The sequence below is a fragment of the Herpailurus yagouaroundi genome, unplaced genomic scaffold (genome assembly GCF_014898765.1).
Source record: "Herpailurus yagouaroundi ecotype Mexico unplaced genomic scaffold, PumYag 315, whole genome shotgun sequence".
In the NCBI taxonomy this organism is placed as follows: domain Eukaryota; kingdom Metazoa; phylum Chordata; class Mammalia; order Carnivora; family Felidae; genus Herpailurus; species Herpailurus yagouaroundi.
Genome location: NW_024412532.1, coordinates 433923 through 443635, shown reverse-complemented (window position 1 = coordinate 443635; position 9713 = coordinate 433923). Strand labels below are relative to the sequence as shown.

General features: G+C 35.6%; 1 pseudogene; it reads right to left on the bottom strand.

Moving 5' to 3' along the window:
• Positions 1-8495: 8495 nt before the first annotated feature.
• Positions 8496-9430, bottom strand: LOC121021767 (olfactory receptor 4F15-like; annotated as a pseudogene).
• Between the last annotated feature and the right edge of the window lie 283 nt (positions 9431-9713).

Sequence of the window (9713 nt, the reverse complement as noted above, 5' to 3'; positions counted from 1 at the left end):
ATGAACCTTGAAGGCATTTTGGTAGGTGAAATAAGAGAAAGTCAGATACTGTATGATCTCATTTATATGTGAGACATAAAACAAAACCCCCAAACACCCAAATCACAGGAAAAGGTATAAGATTTGTGGTTACCAGAGATAGGAGAAGGGGAATTGGAGGAAAGTGGTTAAAATGTGCAAAGTTTTAGTTATAAATTAGTAGGAATGTAATGTACAGCATTATGACTTTTAACACTGCTATGTGATATGTAGGAAAGTTGAGAGTAAATCCTGAGTTCTCATCACAAACAGAATTGTTTTTCTTTTTATTGTGTCTATGTGAGATGATGGATATTAACTAAATCTATTGTAATCATTTTACAATATATGCAAATCAAACAATCATGTTGTACGCCTTAACATATACAGTGATGTATGTCACTTATTTCTCAATAAACCTGGAAAAAAATCTGACAGTAGGCCCCACCCATCTGTGGGAGATTTGTCCAAGAGCCCCAGTGGATGCCTGAAATTGCAGATACTGCCAAACCCTTTATGTATTATGTGTTTTTCTGTGAATACATACCTATGATAAAGTTTAATTTACAAATTTGGCACAGTAAGATATTAACAACAGTAAAATATTCATAGAGCAGTTATAAAAATATATTGTAATGAAAGTTGTGTGAATGTATTCTCTTTCTTTCAAAATACTTTGTTGTACCTTATCCTCTCTTCTTGTGATGATGAGATGATAAAATGCCTACGTGATGAGATAGAGTGGGACAAATGATATACATAGGCATTGTGACATAAGCTGCTGTTAACATTCTCATGAGTCATCAAAGGAGGATCATCTGTTTCCAGACCATGGTTGACCACAGACAACTGAAACTGCATAAAGCTAAACTGTGAAGAAAAGAGGATTTCTGTATTTTTGTTGATTTTTTTCTATTATTTTCCTGGTCTCTATCCTATTATTTCTGTTTTGATCTTAATAATTTCTTTCCTTATGCTAAATTGGGTTTAGCTTGTTCTTTTTCTGGTTCTCTGGGGTGTAGAGTGAGGTGTTTTGAGATCTTTCTTTTTTCTTAATGCAGGCATTTGTCATTGTATATTTTCCCTGAGGGCTACTTTTGTAGCACCCCATAGGTTTTTCTATGTTGTATTTCCATTTTCATTTGTTAAAAAATAGTTTTTGATTTTTCCATTGATTTCTACTTTGGTCCATTGGTTGATCAGGATTATGTTGTTTAAATTACATGTATTTGTAATTTCTTCGGTTTTCTTCCTATTATTGATCTGGTCCAGATCATTGTTGCTAGAAGAGACATTTGGTATGACTTCAATATTTTAAAATTTGTTTAGATTTGTTCTATGACCTGATATATGATCTATCCTGAAGAATGTTCCATGTGCACTTGAGAATTTGTGTTCTGTTCCTCTGATGAATGTTCTGTATATGTCTGTTAGGTCTATTTGGTCTAAAGTTTGGTTGATGTTCATTGTTTCCTAATTGATTTTGTCTGAGTGATCTATCCATTGTTATAGCCTCTTGATAAATAGATGCCTTTATTATTACATAATGACCTTTTTTTGTCTCTTGTTATACATTTGGACTTGAAGTTTATTTCATCTATAAATATAGCTACCACTGCTCTTTTTTGCTTTCCATTTGCATGGAGTACCTTTTTCTATACTTTTGAGACTATGTATGTTCTTAGGTGAAGTTAGTCTCATGTAGACATGTTTTCTTTTTTTAAATTTAAATCCAAGTTAGTTAACATATATGTAAGAATGATTTCTGGAATAGAATTTAGTGGTTCATCACTTACATGTAACACCCAGTACTCATCCCAACAAGTGCCCTCGTTAATGTCCATCACCCGTTTAGTCCATCCCTCCACCCAACACCCCGCCAGCAACCCTCAGTTTGTTCTCTGTAATTGAGAGGCTCTTATGGTTTGTCTCCCCTTCTGTTTTTATCTTATTTTTTCTTTCCTTTTCCTTTGTTCATCTGTTTTGTTTCTTACATTCCACATTTGAGTGAAATCATGTATTTGTCTTTCTCTATTTCACTTAGCATAATACACTTTAGTTCCATTCATGTTGTTGCAAGTGGCAAGATTTCATTATTTTTGATTGCTGAGTAATATTCCATTGTGTATATATACCACATCTTTATCCATTCATCAGTCGATAGACACTTGGGTTCTTTCCATAATTTGGCTATTGTCAGTAGCCATGCTGTAAACATTGGGGTGCATGTGCCCCTTTGAATCCACATTTTTGTATACTTTGGATAAATACCTAGTAGTGCAATTGCTGGGTTGTAGGGTGGTTCTATTTTAATTTTTTGAGAAACCTCCATACTGTTTTCCAGAGTGACTGCACCGGTTTGCATTCCCACCAGCAGTGCAGAAGGGTTCCTATTTCTCTGCATCCTTGCCAACATCTGTTGTTGCCTGAGTTGTTCATTTTAGCCATTCTGACAGGTGTGAGGTGTTATCTCACTCTAGTTTTGATTTGTATTTCCCTGGTGATGAGTGATGTTGAGCATCTTTTCATGGTCTGTTAGCCATCTGGATGTCATCTTTAGAGAATTGTCTATTCATGTCTTTTGCCCATTTCTTCACTGGATTATTTATTCTTTGGGTGTTGAGTTAGATAAGTTCTTTATAGATTTTGGATACTAACCCTTTATCTGATATGTCACTTAGGCAGGTTTTCTTTCAGTCATTTAGCCACTTAACTCTTTTTATTAGAGAGTTCAACATCAGATGTCTCTTTTGCAAATATTTTTTCTCAGTCTGTGGCTAATCTCATTCTGTTGATATAGTCTCTTGCAGAGCAGAGTTTTTAACTTTAGTAAAGTCCAGCTCATCAATTATTTCTTTCATTGATTGTGTCTTTGATGTTGTATCTGAAAGGACATTACTATAATTTTGCAAAATATACAAATATCATAATGTTGCACACTTGAAAATAACATAATATTATATATAAATTATACCTCAATAAGAAAATAAAAAGGCCTCCTTATATCCAGGATCATCCAAGTTTTCTCATGTTATTTTCTAGAAGTTTTATAATTTTTCATTTTACATTTAGGTCTATTATCAATTTTGCATTAATTCTTTTTGAAGAGTGTAAGGTCTGTGTATAGACTTTTTTTGTTTTTTTTCCTTTTTGCATGTGGGTATTTGTTTTTTTTTTTTTTTTAACCACCACTTGTTGAAGAGATTATCTTTGCTGCATTATAATGTCTTGTTCCTTTGTAAAAAATCAGCTGAGAATATTTATGCAGGTTTATTTCTGAGTTATGTATTCTATTCCATTGATTTACCTATCTTTGTGTGTGTGTGTCTGTGTGTGTGTGTGTGCCAATTCCACACTGTCTTGATTACTATAGGTTTATAGTACGTTTTTAAAAACTTAGTCTTTATTTTTGCATAATATGAATTTAAACAATTAGAGAAGGAGGAAATTTTGCTAAAACCTCACAGTAATACCCAGAGTAAGTAATATTATAGTAAGCTTTGATGTCAGGTAATGTCACTCCTTGAACTGTGTTTTTCAATATTTTGTTGGCTATGGTGGGTCTTTGCCTCTCCATGTAAGCGTTAGAATCAGGTTTTCAGTACCTATAAAATAAGTTGCTGGGATTTCTTCTCTCTGAAGAACCTCTTTTAACTTTTCTTTCAAGGCAAGTCTCCTGGCAGCAAATTCGCTCAATTTTTATTTCTCTGAGAATGTATCTCTTTCTCCTTCACATTTGTAGAATAGTTTTGAAAGGTACAGAATTCTAGGGCTCTACTTTTTTTTCTTTCGATACTCTAAATGTTATACTCTATTCTCTTTTGCATGGTGTCTGAGGAAAAGTTGGATGTAATTTATTTATTTATTTTTTAATAGGTAGGGTGATATTTTTTCTCTGACTTCTTTGGGGATTTTTTTTTTCTTTACCTTTGATTTCTTCAATTCGGAAATGATACGCGTAGGTGTGTTTTTGGGGGCATTTATCCAGCTTGGTCTTTGGGATTTCTGGATCTGTGGCTTGTTGTCTGACATTAAGCTGGGGAAAATTCACAGTCATTACTGTTTCAAATATATTTTTGTTTCTTTTTCTCTTTGTTTCTCTCTGATATTCCCATTACACATGCTACATCTTCTTTAGTCGTCCCATAGGTCTTAGGTATTCCATCTAGTCTTTTTTTTTTTTTTTTTTTAGTTCTCTTTGCCTTTTGGTTTTCAAGGATTCTATTAATATATCATCTGGCTCAGGGATTCTACCCTCATCTATGTTCAGTCTACCGATAGATAAGCCCATCAAAGGCATTCTTTATGCCTTATGTCTGTTATAGTGTTTTTGACCTGTAGTATTTCTTTTTTTCCATTAGGAATTCCATCTCTCTGATTATATTGGCCATCTGTTCTTGCATGCTGTTTGCTTTATCCATTAGAGCTCTTAATCATAGTTTTAAATTTCTGGTCTGATAATTCCAACATTCTTGCTTTGTCTAGGTCTGATACTTGTTATGTCTCTTCAAATTTTGCTTTTGCCTTTAAGTATATCTTGTGATTTCTTCTTGATAGGTAGACATGGCATACTCAATAAAAGAAACTGCTATAAATAGGCATTTGGTAATGTGGTGGTGAGGTGTGAGTAGAGAGGAAGAATTATGTAGTGCTATAATTAAGTCTTGATTTTGCGTGAGTCTGTTTCTGAACTGTAAACTTCACAAGTGTTTCTCACTTTTTTTCTTTTCTCTTAGATGGGACATGATGGCTGGAGTGGGCTGGAGTTGGATATTTGCCTTCCCAGGTCAGTTAGACTCTTATACTTAGTAGGTTAGATTTTGATTAACTAGTTTCCCTGAGGGCAGGGATTCTTGAGAAAAATCAGAGTGCTCTGGCATGTTTCCAAATGGCTCCTTTTCCTCTCCCTCTGCCAAAAGTCTGAGGAAGTTTTTCTCAAATATTTATTAGGTGAATCCGGTCAAGGTCCCTAAAGTAAATTTCACAGTATTATTGATGCCCCCTATGGGTATGTCCTCCTGGACAGTTTTTAGCTCTCAGAGTTGTCTACCCTCCAGGAATTCATCAATCATGGTTTAGGTTTGTGTCTGCTTCAATAAGCTATGATGGCCCATATTTGCCTGTCTGTCTCTCTAATCTTGGGGTAGCAGTTTGCCCCATGTCCTCCCCTCTCTTTCGGACCCAAGAAGAGTTGATTTTTCAGTCTGTTCCACTTTTAACTTGTCAGGATAGAGTAATTATTCCAAACTTCTCACGTGCAGAACTAAAAAGCAGAAGTCTTTACATTTGTTTTTGACAAATTTAAAGTTAGTCTGGCAAAATATAGTCTTTGTTCATGTTTTCTCTTTGCGTTGCCTTGTTTAAAATTCCATATTTTATTGGGGCGCCTGGGTGGCGCAGTCGGTTAAGCGTCCGACTTCAGCCAGGTCACGATCTCGCGGTCCGTGAGTTCGAGCCCCGCATCAGGCTCTGGGCTGATGGCTCAGAGCCTGGAGCCTGTTTCCGATTCTGTGTCTCCCTCTCTCTCTGCCCCTCCCCCGTTCATGCTCTGTCTCTCTCTCTGTCCCAAAAATAAATAAATGTTGAAAAAAAATTTTAAAATTCCATATTTTATAGAACAATTATATGAATTCCACCAACAGTTTTAAAAGCTGTTTTATGACACAATATAAAAAATATTTTGATCCACTTTATTTTGAACACGTGTCTTGTATGGCATGAAGAACCTAACCATTTTGTTTGTTCAAATGCTTAATTATTTGTGCGTATATGGATTTATCCACTCCTGTTTTGGGAATCCACATTTACTATAGGATCAAACCCAAATCCGTCCTGGACTTTGTTTACTATTCTAATCATTGTATTTTCATTATTTTGAGTATACATTCAACAGATTTCCTACCTCAACCTTTCCTCAAATGTTAACATATTGGTTTCTGTGGCTGATATTTCATTTATTCTCTCCATTTCATACCAAATGGGTTACTTGTTTATTTCATGTGTTTAAGGAAAGCAAAAAACAAAATAAAACACCAAAAACACACACACAAAAAAAACCACAATTAACCTTGTATTTTGCTGGGAATTGTCAAATGACTCTAGTCTATAATATTTGTCCTCATAAGTGTGGATCAATTTTTAAATTTCTGTATAACTGGGATTGTCAGTTAAAGTGAATAGTGGTTACTTACACATGGGCCATATTGATATGTGATATAATTGCTTCTTTAGCTGGAAGAAAGCATGAAGAAATACAAGTAAATTCTTATTTATGTTTCTGTTCTTACTACACTCCAAGAATAGTGTTAAATAGCAGAGCTGATCACCTGGCTCAGCCACTCTAGTGCTTGTATAATAGGCCCATGAATGAAGTGGTTAGTTCTGAATAGTAAGGATGAAGTCTTTTCATGGTTCCTTTCTGTACCCCTGAGCCCTTGAATGAAGTAGTTTTAAATGTTAAAGATGAAGTCTTTGCATGGATTCTTTCAGTATGGTTTCTTCTCAGTAAGGCAGGTATAGTGACAACCACTGTTGAATGTCCTTCCAGAAGCACAGATACATGCTAAACCCTGATGTGGTTTTATCTCTGGATGAATTTAATCAGCAACTTGATGACTAGTTATTTACATGAGGACTTTTTCATGCTGGAAGAAGAGCGGATAGTTCTTACTGGGATAAACATGTTTTCCATGTATGGCTTTGACTATTCTTACAACTGTACCTTGGCCATTAAGTGATCCAAAGACATACGGAATGTCTAATATCCTTCATAACATTGCTTTGGGCAAAGAAATATCTTTACAGCCTAGAAAGTACAACAGTGAGCACACAAACAAGTAATCCATTGGTGCAACAATATGCTGTGTCATGCAGAAGCTGTCCGTATGATAGAACATGAGAATAGCCTTTTAATGGTGCAAGTAAAGGTATAAGTAAGTGCATTTGGGGAGACACTTTGTGCTTTAACATGTAATACATACTTTGAACCAATGGACGTTATAAAGTATTACGTTCTAGAATGCATAGGTTTGGAGAATGAAAGTAGATGGTGAAAGTGGCTCCATTAACCATCACTTCCTTAGAGAACTTGAGCTTTCTGGACCTACAACTTTGACCTCCACTGGGGGGTGAATGAATGCTTCTTCTGGGGACAGAGTAAGCATTTTAATAAACCTAAGTTTTAGTAGCTCACTGGTCATTTTGATTTCCTTGTGTTTATAGATCAGCAGACAAAGAACAGCTACTATCATGCGAAGTATAATTAACTGTCATTATCCCAGAAAAAATAGAATTGGTACTATACGTGGTCGTAACTCTAAATGGGCAATTGCAGTGATTACAGCCTGATAAGAGCATGGTAATCATGGATTTCAACTTCTTAGATAAGAAGATATGGATCTGGACACGTTATCTAGATCAGCAGAAGTACTGGACAAATGTGTGGGAAATCTAGAATGGATTAGGGAGGAAGAAGATAGTGAATATCTTCCTGGGAACATGTGCAGTGTATAGAACCCATTAACACTTGTTTCATTAATACTCCTGTGTTTGAATGGTAATGATGGAGTGAATTTATATGGAGCATGAATGTCTCTGAGCATGGGAAGATGTGGACTGTTTCTGATGCTTTTGATGCCATGCATATATCCTTCTGCACATAATATTCCTAAGAATGTAGATTGTTTTACACCATAAGCTGCAGAGATATTCTGCCTGAGGACTTTTCTTTAGATGTCATAACTGCTTAACCCACTATGTGGGGAAGCCTGGAACTGCCATGGAGTCAATGCCTCAGAGCTACCCCAATACAGAAGTAAACAGCTTCCCTCTCAAGTGAAGCAATTAAATATCATAGAATATGTACAGTCACTTAGAGGGCCACAGTAGGATTGTACCCTAATGTTCACAGTAGTAGGATATTAGTTAATACATCCTCTGCTGTCTTTGTTTTCTGTGTCTCATGTCTCCACTTCCGAACCAGTCTCCTAGCAGTCCCTTCTAAATAAATTCCTTACCTTCTGATTTTGTCTCTCGGTCTTCTTTTAAAGCCACTGTGTACACACACACACACACACACACACACACACACGCATATATGTACACATACACAAATACATATGTAACAATTCAGTTTGATGATGCTTAAGATTCATTATGACATTTTACAGATTATTTTTAGACTTTATGAATAGCAGAAACCATGTTATTATATCCTTTTATTTGCAAAATAACCAGAAATTCAAATTTAAAACGTTTTTGTCTGATGATGCTGTTTGCTGTAAGAATATCAATTTTTAGTGTGATGTATTTACATTTTCCATCATGGTAATGGTCTTACACTCCACAAGTGAAGTAGTAGCAGGATTAGGATGGCAGATGATGAGTTTGTTCAAGGTATGTTAAATTTGGAGTACCTAAGTGGAGATGGCCAGCATGCAATTGGGTATTTTGTTTTAAAGCTTCAAAAATATATGTGGTCAACAAATTCTGGAATATGCTATCTTTTTGCACAGTTGTTTTATTGATACCCTTAGGTCTTTGTTCTGTAATGTACACATGGCAGAATTCGTGACAGTGGTGATAGTAAAGTCAACAACAAACAGGTATTTATTAATTGATGATGTGGGGAAAGGCCATACATAGAGAAACATGAATGGAGTGAAAAAAGAACTACGACAATGATGTGAGTTGACAGAGTGATAAATGCTTTGGATAAGTCTCCTGAAGAATGTTTCCAGACAGTGACCAAAATAAAGACATAGAAAAGAAGTAGCAGGAAGAAGGTGCCCATGCTCATGAAGCCACTGTTGGCAGCAATAATAAACTCAAACTTGGCTGCATCTGTGCATGCCAAGTTTTATGATTCTGGGAAGTCACAGTAAAAGCTGTCTTCTTCATTAGGACCACAAAAAGGCAAGTTTATAATCAAAGCAAACTGAGACATAGCATGAATCAGCCCAGTTACCCATCCAGTGATTACAAATGAAACACATATTTTAGGATTCATCATGTTCAGGTAGTGAAGCGGCTTATAGATTGCTGTGCACCTGTCAAATGCCATGGCGATGAGTAACACCATCTCCAGTCCTCCTATGATGTGGATGAAGCATTTCTGTGCTATACAACCTTGGAAAGAAATTACTTGGCATTCACTTAAAAGGTCTTTGTCTTGGGGACTATAATCGAAGAGAGGCCCACATCAATGAGGGACAAGTTGGCCAGCAGGAAGTACATAGGAGAATGTAAGTGAGAATCAAAAATTATCAAAAACAAAATAAAAAGATTTCCCAACATGATCACTAAATACAGTAAAGAGCATAAGGTAAAAACAAACAAATACCCCCTTTCTCCCAAGAGCAAGAAAGGCCAGTAACACAATCTCAGTGACCACAGAATCATTTAGACCACCCATTGACTGGAACAGGAGAGCTGATTTTTCAAGTGACCGGAGGATAAAAATTAAAAAGGGTAAGTATCACTGGCAGAAACATAGCTTTCCTGTTTTCCGTGCTAATTAAGTTAGATATAATTGACTGAAAGGAGAAAAATGAAGAACTTGGAAGAAATAAGGTTAGCCACAAATCACTATATAGAGGGGATATTTGAAAGAAAAAAAATATGATTGTAAATTTTGCAAATAGAGCCAAAGGGGTTAATTTTAATTCCATAGTTAAACCTCATTTTAATTTTTCTCA